Source organism: Rutilus rutilus (assembly GCF_951802725.1).
Source record: "Rutilus rutilus genome assembly, chromosome: 16".
Lineage (NCBI taxonomy): Eukaryota > Metazoa > Chordata > Actinopteri > Cypriniformes > Leuciscidae > Rutilus > Rutilus rutilus.
Genome location: NC_140224.1, coordinates 2,568,668 through 2,581,167, shown reverse-complemented (window position 1 = coordinate 2,581,167; position 12,500 = coordinate 2,568,668). Strand labels below are relative to the sequence as shown.

General features: G+C 37.2%; 1 long non-coding RNA gene across 1 annotated transcript in view; it reads right to left on the bottom strand.

Annotated features, from left to right (window-relative positions):
* The window catches only part of LOC311306424, a 68,705-nt gene that overhangs the window by 2,056 nt on the left and 54,149 nt on the right, over positions 1–12,500 (bottom strand). Inside the window, exon 2 of the long non-coding RNA XR_014630161.1 lies at positions 1,896–1,969. This is a non-coding gene — a long non-coding RNA (uncharacterized lncRNA). The remainder of the gene's footprint in view (positions 1–1,895; positions 1,970–12,500) is intronic.

The following is a 12,500-nucleotide window of genomic DNA, read 5'->3' as shown; positions in this document are numbered from 1 at the left end:
GTCGGATCTCTTTTGTCATGCTAACCGTAACCTTTTAAAGCACATTGACTGCAGGTAGCCCACAGAAACAATAGGATACAGTAGCATCCTCCTCTAGAGTTACTGCCAGAATCTGCTCTCCCACAGTCCTCGTCTTCCACTCGGTGGGCGCGAATAATAAAGCCGTCCAACTATGACATCACGGCTAGTCGTTTGTTTTCTGTACATTGCCATGGCGATGCGAGAGAAACGGCGAGATGGCAGCGACCGTGGAGATGAAAGACGGCATTAGCGCATCAGGATTGAGACGAGCACTAAGATCTGTCAGAATCGCTTTTCTTTTTGGCCTTTGATTTTCACATAAGCTCTCCTGAAAAGATCAGTGAAACTATGAAAAGTCACGCTGACCTCGTACTTCACTGTGGACTGGAGGACAAGAAGCTTCTCAACCAATTATTCAGGTCAATCTCATCACTCCATCTCTACCACACACACTTTTACACACAGCGTGTCAGACGGCAGAAGAACAGAAAGTCTTTGGCCATTTACTTGTTAAACTTGACACTGTGACATTCTAGAGGTCAGCTTAGTTTGACACAAAGTTTCATTTTTAATTGGAGACTGGAGTTACTTACTGTGAGACGTCTAAAGTAACGTTTTGTGTCTTTACTGAAAACAACAGCATACTGGTTGTTGTTGTGAAACTGCAGTCTGAAATCCTCATCTGAAATGCTTTTGCTCTTTGTGTACGCAGGTGTTTCTTCAAATAGGGGAAGTTTTATGATTTATGATGTTCCGTTTGTTATATGAAGGTCACTATTGCAAAATTTGAGAAATTTTACATAAACTAGAAAAAGTAATTTGCTTAATTAAACAACATTATCAACAACGTCTGACATCTGGTTGGGACAGATGAAACTACGGGAAGCCAATGGTTTGTCAACAATAGCATAGAGGTAAGGTGTTGCAAATAGTTTTTATGCAAATCAACCCATGTTCAAATCCACCTTTTGCCAAACTCGCTCCGATCCCTTTTCCCATTACATTTCAGATCGGAAAGGCATTTATTTTCAATAAAAATTAAGAAAATATTCGAAAAGTGGATAAATAAAGTGTTTGGTAGGGTTAGGGGTGTGTGAAGGAAGGGCTTTATTGTCTCAATAAGGCGACATCCATTTAACAATTTTAATAAATATAATCATTTACAATCTATGTTATTATTGCATACCGTTTAGTGTACAACAACACTGGGGTGCAATTTACACAATACTGATATTTTTATATATAAAAAACGCACACACACAAAAAAAGGCTAAGACCCAGCATTGGACTAACCAGTTACAGTACATTAAGTGATGAAATATTACTCCACTAGAGTATAAATACTCCACTTGAGTAAAAGTGCTTAAAAGCCCAAGTGCTGATCTATAAGGACTGCCGTTTACTTTTCTTTTCTTTTTTTTGTTGTTGTCATAATTAAGACTCTTTTCTCTTTTCAGATAATGCAATAAATACATAAATAAATATATCAGAATGGGAGAAAGTTGGAATTTAAACTTTCCAACTTAAATTGGTATTTCTATTTCTCCAACAGTCATTGATCCCAGTGGATGATGTTCTCCTTATACTGGTATAAAATGAAGGAATAAATCAGTGCTGTGAATGTCAGAGACTGATAACATTAGAGTCTGCTGCATTCTTTCCCTCAGGTTCACGGCTGGATGGACTTTATAGTCCTGGATCCTCTGCTCGCAGAAGTGAGATTGAGAGCTCTTGAGCGATAAATTCAGGCTTTGTAAATCTACACAGATTTTATTTACTGTACAGATGCTATCCCGAGCATCCTGTGAGACCAGCGTATGTGTGCATGATGTGGGAGAGCTGGAGTTTATTTGATGAAACAACATGATTTTTACCAGTCAAACGTCCCTCCATCGGCACAGACGACAGCGTTCTCAAGCGTCCCGTCGGATCTGAGCTGATGATGCATCTGAAACAAAACAGACGAGGTCCAGTCAGAATTGAGGCACTGTCAACAAGTAAAATGTCTGTTTAAATGCAATTCATTACGTTTAGTCTTTGTTTGATCTGGTTTGGTTGTCATTTCTAATCTCATGAGGCAAGTCATAAAATATGATATTTTTATATCTGGTAAATCACACTACCGTTTCAAAAGCTCGAGGTTGGAAAGATTTTTAAAGTCTCTTCTGCTCACCAAAGCTGATTTGATCAAAATACAGTTAAAACTATAATATTATGAAATATTATTAGAATTTAAAATAACTGTTTTCTATGTAAAACCATATTTATTCCTGTGATCAAAGCTGAATATTCAGCATCATTACTCCAGTCTTCAGTCACACGATCCTTCACAAATCATTCTAATATGCTTCTAATAATCTGACCCCAAACTTTTGAACGAACTCTGGTCCACAAAACCAGTCTAATGGGTAATTTTTTTAAAAATTGAGATGAATAAATAAGCTTTCCATTGATGTGTGGTTTGTTAGGATAGGACAATATGTGGCCGAGTTACAACTATTGAAACTCTGGAATCTGAGGGTGCAAAAACATCTAAACATTGAGAAAATCTCCTTTAAAGTTGTTCATTTATGTTCACGATTGTGCCGCATTCACTCACACAAATACATGTTTTATATATTTATGGTAGGAAATGTACAAAATATTTTCATGGAACATGATCTTAATATCCTAATGCTTTTTGGCATAAAAGAAAAATGGATAATTTTGACCCATATAATGTATTGTCGGCTATTGCCACAAGTGCAACTTGTGACTGGTTTTGTGATCCAGGGTCACATATATGTAATATTCTTTGACGAACTTCAAAAAGACCAAAAGAATCACTATGTGCAAGATTTTTAGTCTCCTGACTCCATGATCTCCTTAATGAAGTCATCACATCAGACAGACTGCTTGTTCATGGACTCACTCGGCCAGTGTTTTACTACTACTGCTGCCCTAACGCAGAATCATAGGTCATGTTTTACCCTCGCAATTCTCCAAGCCCGTCCAATCTTTCTCCGGCTCTGACATCACAGCTGTCTCGGAGACAACAGAGCCTCCCTCTTTTATTCCGAACAGATGGAAAAACAAATAACAGATCCAGTATGATTCTGTAGCCAAGCAGAACCAGCCCTGCACTCCCGGCGACATGTCAATTATCACTGATAAATATCTCTTTCCTCTAATCGCTCCACACAGAGCCCGCTCTCGGATCAAACTCATCCTAGCAAGGCTTTTTTTAGATGTTACTGTCTTAACTGAATGAAGAATATGTACCTGAAGAAGAAGGGATCATTAGAAAACATTGTGCATACCAAACCAAGCAGCACAACTGTTATTATTTCAATGTTCAACACTGATAATAACCATAAATGTTTCTTGAGCATCAAATCATCATATTAGAGTGATTTGTGAAGGATCATGTGACACTGAAGACTGGAGTAATGATGCTGAAAATCCAGCTTTGATCTCAGGAACTAATTATATTCTACTTTATATTCACATAGGAAACAGCCATTTTAAATTATAATAATATTTCGCAATATTACAAATCAGCTTTGGTGAGCAGAAGAGACTTTAAAAATCTTTCCAAACCCGAGCTTTTGAACGGTAGTGTGATTTACTAGATATAAAAATATCATATTTTATGACTTGCCTCATGAGATTAGAAATGATAACCAAACCAGATCAAACAAAGACTAAACGTCACGAATTGCATTTAAATAAATAAATATATAAAATAAAATTTGACTTTATATTCACATAGGAAACAGCTATTTTTAATAATAATATTTCACAATAATACCATTTTACTGCATTTCTTTTGGATCAAGTAAATGCAGTCTTGGAGAGCATAAGAGACTACTTTCATAAACATTAAAATCATAAATATTCCAACCTTTTATACAGTAGAGTATGTCAGATCATGGACATAGCAAAGTTTGATGCTCTGGCTTATTTTGGGATCATTTTTAATAAACTGGCCTCAAATGCAAGTTGACAGTAATTGTTTATTAAACGCTGAAGCAATAACACGCTAATCACAACAACATCACAATTGTGATGCATCAAATGTATAAGATAACATCTCATGTAATATAGCACAAACAAATAAATCATTTTCATACTACACACAGTAATCATGCTCACAAATAGATACTTTATCATTAATAATTCCACACAACTCAGAACGACCAATTATTGTCATCATAATCACCTCTGAGCAGACTCGCGTAAGCGCTGCGTTTAGCCGAATCACCTTCACGCCCCACTAGCACATGGAGTTTAATGCCTCGTTGACAAATTACAGTCATTTTAATAACTATCTTCTGTAAGAATGGACATTATTCCTGGAAACTAATGACTCACCTCATGACTCATAAGGGAAACAGCAAAAGTAGTTATCAGAGGGGGGAACAAATCTTTTTTTAAAGAAGAAGAAGAAGAAAGAATAAGACAATAAACATGATTGGAAGTCTCTCAGATGCCTTCTGACTGTCAAAACATATGGCAGTTAAATAACAAAATATGAATTCGTAACCAAAAACACAATTATCTTTTTCCAAGACAAAAAACAATTTGAACTAAAAAAAAAAAAAAACCCTGGCACACACTAGCAAACTGAGTTTCCTGATGACTGAAAAAAAATCTAAAAAATAACTGAGAATAACCATTACAAATTGTGAAAGGACTTCACTTTTTGATAACAAGAACCCCCCAAATATTGACGATCCTCTTGCAAATGTAATATTATTATTATGTTCATATGAGTGAATGTGTGTTCAGTTAACATTTAGTCTGCTTATATTTATTTTCATTTTAGTCATTTTAACTTCTGCTTTAAAAAGCAATTGTTGTTTTAGTATGTCATGTTTATATTTCAGGCCTTTTTTGCAGATAACGTACAGCCAACATGCGCTATATTTGTTTTCATAACTTGCACAATGTTTGGAGGACAACATTGGGCTGGATGATAATAGTTTTTTTTTTTTCTCTCTCTCTCTCTAATAAATACATGAAATATCCAATTAATCAAATAAATAAAAGATTATTCAAAATTGAATAAATTGTAGTCCTAGTTCAATTATTTGGAGATTTTTCAAAATTCAAAAGATCAAATGAGCAGCAAAACCATTTAATCTGTAGAGAATGAGAATGCCATTCACAGGTTGCATCCAAAAGTGAAAGTCCTTCAGATCTCTTCCTCCATTTACCGCAGTGTGAAGGGTGTCATGCACAGCATGTTAACTCTTGACAGCTCAACAACAACAACAAAAACTTTTTCCAAACTTTCCACAGACACCAGAATGAAAAGCCCTGTTCAAACATCAAATCACCAGAACCAGATGGACACCCAGTGGAATTTTATCAGGAGATTTGGCATCATCTTTCCCACTTGTCCTCAAAATGATGTCATAATTTTCTGAGAAAAGCAATTTTGAAACAAAAAGAGCTCTCAAAACTCTTGGGTGAAAAGCCAAATTAAAACCAAAAACAATAATTTAGTAATCTCTTTTTATATAATCTCTGGCATCGCACCTGATAAAAACCTGAAGTCTTTTATACTGATATTCTGACCAGATCATTTCACCATTCAAATACATATTAGTATTAAGGTTCATGGTTATAATTGTATTAGTACAATTTTAGTAGCCTAACGTCTTCTCATTGAAACCTCACTGTCCTCTTTACTAATGTTTGCCTGATATGATGCAATATTGATGTAACTCAACTTGCACTATGAGATGATGAGGGTGTGCGTTTGATTAGTTTCCATTTTCCGTCTTTGTTAAAATGCTCTTCCACAAACAGACATTTGGAACAACTAAGTGGGTTGCATCTTGGGATCAGGGTGTGAAGGACAACAGGGTGTTGGGATATTAGGGTGCGTTTAGTGAATTCAGCACTTTAACAATAGAATTGAATCATTTAAACAAGCTTTTATAAACAACCAACAGCGTAAAGCAGCAACAGCTATAGTGTATGCACACACACGTACAGTATATCCTTCTATGAAAGCATAACTCAAAGCAGTTAACAAGCAATTAGTCTAGGCTATATTCTAGTCTTGAACCGGCTTATATGATAGATGTGATTGATATATGATAGATGTGATTGATATACGATATATGATATATTGTATGTGATTGATATACAATATATGTGATTAATATATGATATATGTAATTGGTATATGATATGAGGATATGATATATGACATGACATATGATATGAAACATGATATGATATATGATATGATATATGACATGATATATGATATGATATATGATATGATACATGATATGATATATGATACATGATATGATATATGACATGATATATGATATGATACATGATATATATGAAATGATATATGATATGATACATGACATGATATATGACATAATATATTATATGATATGATACATGATATATATGAAATTATATATGATATGAGATATGATATATTACAGTTTTTCTCGATTGTTTACACACATTTTCCGAAAGCATGCCTCATATTCTCAGAACTCTACACACAAATAAAAAAACACACACACACACACAAAATGGGCAAAACCCTTCAATTCTCCTGCAAAATGAAACTTTACATTCAAAACAATGTTATTTCTTCTCAAAATGGTATTTTGTTTTCAAATGACACACACAAACCATCATATGAATAGACATTTATAAGAACCAGTTGAACACTGATGTGCTCAATGTAAAACACTATGAAAACACTCCATTCATCATAATGACTTAGGCCTTTTTTTGTTCAGTGTTACACTTACTACAGACAGTACATACATAAGTGTGTTGTAAAATATTTGAGAATATTGTTTTTATACTTAGAACACACAAATACACGGTAACAAATATATTGTATTTTTCCCACAAAAACAATGTACACAGTGTACATCCCAACCAACACAAAGTTGGACATACAGTGGTCTACATACAAAACAACAGAAGAATTGACTGTATACAGTTACAGTAAAAAAAAATCCAATGTTGGCATCCATTGCTCCATTGAAGAGCTCACCTGTGGCCCTTTTATGCTAAAGTTTTGATTGCTAATTGTAAAACTGTGTGACGGGTGTTTGCCCATGTGATGAGTCAGTGTGCATATCTGAATGGCAGTGTGTTCCTTGTGAAAACAAGAGGTTTTCTGCATGAAAATTGTGCCAAAAGCAGAGAATTGTGTGTAGTGTTTTGAAAAAAAGTGTGTTTTTGAAACTGCAATGTGAGTGTAAAGCAGGAATTGTGCTTGTAGTTTAGCAGAATTGGTTCAGGGGGTTGGTGAATGAGTTACATGTTGTGGTCATTGTGTCTCAAGTACCAGTATTTGTGTGTAAACAATTGAGAAAAACAGTAATACATTTTTATAATATAATATATCACACATTTATGAGAGAGAAACTGTTTATGCATGTCTTTATATCTAGCATAAATCAAACACATCTATGTTGTGACATTCAGTCAATCTTGATTTCAACCCAGGAAGAGATTTTCCCCAAAATTTTGGAACATTTACCACTCATCATGTGAAACACATCTCAAAAAACGTGTTTCATGGCCCTTTTAAAGCGTAGCGTGTGATGGGGCTCTAGAAGTGAACATTGAGAACACTGTTATAGTCCCAGATGGTTGTGGTTCATTGGAATCACATAATGAATTGATAGGGATTAGTCAAGAAAGGGTGTGCGCTAATGTTATCTACTACAGCAAGATCTCGTAGTGCTGCACATTGTGGAATACAAAAGGAAATGCCATTTCCATTCAACGCCATTTCTTTTTACAAGTTACTCTTTCATGTTGCTGTTTGAGCTTAAAAAATATCTGCAAAGTTTCAAAGCACAAAGTTATTGTCTATATCAGTGTCAGGGCCCTATTTTAACGATCTGAAACGCAAGTGTCAAAGCGCAAAGCGCAAGTAACTTTGTGGGCGGGTCTCGGCGCTGTTGCTATTTTCCCGGCGGGATAAATGACTCTTGCGCCGGGCGCAAATCTAAAAGGGGTTGGTTTGAAGTAGCTTCATTATTCATAGGTGTGGTTTGGGCGTAACGTGAAATAAACCAATCAGAGCATCATCTCACATTCCCTTTAAGAACAGACGCACTTTTTCCTTGGCGTATTGCTATTATAACGGCGGATTTGCCAGGCGCGCGCCAAGAGCGGTTCACAGCCAAGGAGACCAACGCTCTCGTCACGGCCGTAAAACACAGAGAAGTGACATTGGGGATGGGAGAAACACACCCAAATTAGCTTCGGTTAAACAGGCATATAATAATGTGGGTAAATGTGTAAGCTAGATGTATGCTTTTATAATAAATTATTATATTTATAATAAATGATCTATCTATCTATCTATCTATCTATCTATCTATCTATCTATCTATCTATCTATCTATCTATCTATCGTTTGTAATAATATGATTTGCAAAAATGAAAACTGCTGCTTCTGTGTAGATTAGAGAATCACAGTGTATGAGCGTTGTGCACTCTATACATTATGGTCAAGCATGCGCCCTAAAATAGCATAATGAACAACGCGCAACGCGCCACTGACTTTAGACTAGGTTTTTTCTGGCCAGTGGCGCAATTGTTTTATGGAACAGTAAAATAGCACCAGGGAACGTTTGCGCCGGTACACGCCTCCTTTTTTGCGCTGAACCGCCCAGGGAGCGCAAGTTCATTCCCTAGTTTAGCGACGTGCTTCTGTGGAGGGAAAAGCGCGCTTTGCGCGGGTGCAAAATAGGAATGAAACATGCGTCGGTGTACAAAGTCAATTGCGCTGGGTGCAAGATAGGGCCCTCAGTGTTTCTGAACTCCTGAAACGCCTCCATTGTAGTCTTGAGTTTCTTCCGGGAACGAACACGTCACAATATTCCTCATTTAAATAATTCATACGCAGAATAAAGGGGCGGGGCCTGGTTGAGTTAGTTAGTAGTGTGTTAAATTGGCGGTTATGGTAAGAGGCGGGACATTTCCCAAACACTCTCAAAAGTGCTCGACCAATCACAACACACTGCTCCAGCCGACCAATCAGAGCACAGTGTGCTTTTCAGAAGGAGGGGCTTCATAGAGACAGCAACTAAACAGGGGTGACAAACTCAGTTCCTGGAGGGCCACAGCCCTGCAGAGTTGGGTCCTTCTTGCACATTGATTTAAAAAAAAAAATCAATACGACCTATGGTTGCAAGCTCCGTCGCTACCAATGGAGTTCAATGGAACTTGCGACCATATTTGGCTAACAATGATTTTGGGAAACGCACCCCAGAGCGTTACTGACAGACTGGGAAGAGTGGAGCTACAACAATGTGAAAACCAATGTGCATTCAAGCATGAAAACCTATTCTAGTAGAGCCCAAAAACAAAATTAAGACTTTGAAAAAGGGCATAATAGGTCCCCTTTAAATACAGGCCATACAGTACATAGGAGAAATCAACCTAAGAAACCATCCTGATGGCATGGCACCAGACTGGATCATCCCAGAACGCGAGAAAGCAAGCGAGACTCCTGGGCATTGTGTTGGTCTTGTGCTCCATGATTAAAGGCAGACCTTGGCCTAAGATCAAGCCTCATGCCCAGCAGGCTGTTACTGTCGGAGCCGTGGACGATCGCTGGCCAACGCACATCGAGCTGGCAGGCAGCAGGAGAGTCTGCTAACCCTCCTGAGAAGCCGTAGGCACGTAGAGCTTGGTGAAACTTCAAAAAAAGATTTGGGGGAGGTGGTTGTTAACACTTGAAAGAATAAAATGCATTGTATAGGTAAGCTTTGAGGGGGGAAATGCTGCTGTATTGATTCGCACCACAATGTACAGTCACTGTTTGGATTTAAATAAGAGTCTATGATTGGATCATTATTGCTGTGATTATTATGGTTCTAGCATGTTATATGTTTGGTAACAGTTCTTCTAACCCTACCTGATGGAGTGTGTATCTTTTCATTTCTTAAACAGTTAAGTAGGAAGACACATGAAGATTCATCAGGCTCAAATTGTGAAGGAATGGTTGGGAGGAGCATGAGGAATCATTTCACACATGAACTGGCACCTATGAGTCCAGACCTTAAACTCATTGAAAGTCTTTGGGATGTGCTGGAGGAGACTTTACAGAGCGCTTGTTTTCAATACAAGATCTTGAGCAAACATTGATGCTCCTCTTTTTTGGTCAAGATCTTGCAAGAGTCCAACCTTGACACTGTCATCCTGGAATATGGCCGTGATGTGTCTTCCTACATGGTTGTTTAAGAAATGAAAAGCTACACACTCCATCAATTACGGTCGGAAGAACTGTTACAATCATGCTAGAAACATAATCACTGCAATAATGATCAAATTAAGCATTTGCCTATTTAAATCCAAAAAGTAACTGTTGTGGCTGTTACTAGCCCTTCCTCAATTGTTTTTTAACACTTTAAAGTCATGTTCAGAGTTTGAGAAGCGTTCAGTGGATCAGGCTAGACACTACATTGTTTTTTCATGCACTGGTCAGTTTTGAGATTTTGGGCTATTTTGCCTCCGCCTTTCAGACTAGTGGAAAGAGAACATACCATTTAAGTGTTTATTTTATTACACTTGATCCATTTGCTTCTGCAGGATTTCAATTGCACATCTTTAAATGCTTTTTCCTCAATGTTTTTCTTCCTCAGAAATCTCCACTTCAGCAGCACTTACATCAAACTTTCCAGTTTTAGATCAATTAAAAATGTAAAAAAAAAGTAACTCGTCACTGGAAAAACAATGCAAAAGCATCAGTACTTTTGGTTAGCTATTCCCCAACACTGGTTCTGCCCTTGTTGCAACTCATTGTTCACTTTCTCTGCAGCAGATGGAAAAGACAATTAATGTGTATTGCTTACATCTTGTAGAAATCTTCATTTCCTCAGTTCTCAAATAGGATCTGCTGATATTTCGGATGACAGGTGGAGAACATGCAATCACAGTAACAATCACGTGGCAGACAGCAACCTAATGTGGAGGAAGTCCACTGTCTGAGGTCATGTTTCCTGGCCAGGAGAACTATCTGTAAAATTATCTAAAATTAATTATACATCCAACCCATGCTTGTGTGCATGTGGAAACATTTCTGCAAAATGATATGACGTTGCCTCTTGCACGTTTCGTGACACTTTCAAAGTGAAATGTCCAGTTAGTGGGGCTAAAATGGTTTTAGTTAAGCAGTAAGTGCCTCGTCCTGCATCTTAAATTATTATATTTTTAATCAGCGTGTCGCAATGCATTGAGACTGGCTTCTCCGCAAAGCATACATGTGACGCTGCCTTAGTATTCTGCTAAAAGTCGGTCTCTAACTCATTTTCCTACCTTTTGCAACCGATAGCACATCTATGATGCCTCGATAGGTTTTGGAACAGATCAAGCATCTTTTGGCGATGCTCTCCGCTTAGTAAAAGGCATTTGAAAGATCATGTAATTGGTAAAATGAGCTCAATCCCACTGTGCACGTGTGCCAGTGTGTGTCCACATGGCCAGATAGTGTTAGCAAGAGTTTATCCGCGATCAGGTTTTAATGTTCAAGGCTTGCATGGAAAGTGGAGGAGGTGGGGGTTAGAAACAGCTCTGTGGGAGTCTTTTGCAATTAGTAACTATTCCACACATCTGGAAACATCTGTCACAGGGGAATTATCTCTTGCTTCTGGGAACAGACCTTGCAGGCCAACCGCATATGTTTTCCAAATGCACGTGCACAGATACACACACACAAACCACATAAATGCATAACTGCTAGTCAGTCTGACATAAATTCATATTTAAGTATATTTGGCAAAACATGTTGTCGGAATAGTTCTAAATATATATGATGCACACGAATTTACTCAACTCTGTTTACCTCTTTTGTGTGTGTGTGTGTGTGATTTTTATTTATTTGAGAATGCAAAGCCACTAAAAATATTGCACATGCCAACTTTCTTGCATGCACGCACACATGCACGCACGCACACACGCACGCACACACACGAATATCAACTCATTATAAGCCTGTAATTCCCTGAAGTGTGTCAAATGAAGCAAAAAAAAAGTCCACGATTACTTTTTCTTTCCAGCCCTCTGTTAATCCAATTTTCGAATTATAAAAATCTGGTGCCATGATGTTTCAGATATTAGGCAGAGTGGGGCTGAGGCATTCAAGCCTTTTCATTAAAAGTTAATTAAAGTGTTTATTTATTTCCATTAGATCCAAACAAAAAAGTATTGAATCAGGAATCAATGAATTTTAAAGCCTAATAATACTGCAAATTAAAAGCGTTGTTGTACTCGAAGATATTGAAAGATCTGATAACAGGGCCATTTCCTGGGAATAAAGATAAATGTGCTGCCGAACCTCTTCTCTACGGAAACATCAGTCCTGCTAACTGACTAATATCCTCTAACCTCTAAGCTCTTTATATAAAGTTGGATATATAAGTATGTCTAACTTTACCTGCATATACGATCACATAAAGTGCTTTATTAGCAAATTTCAAATGCTT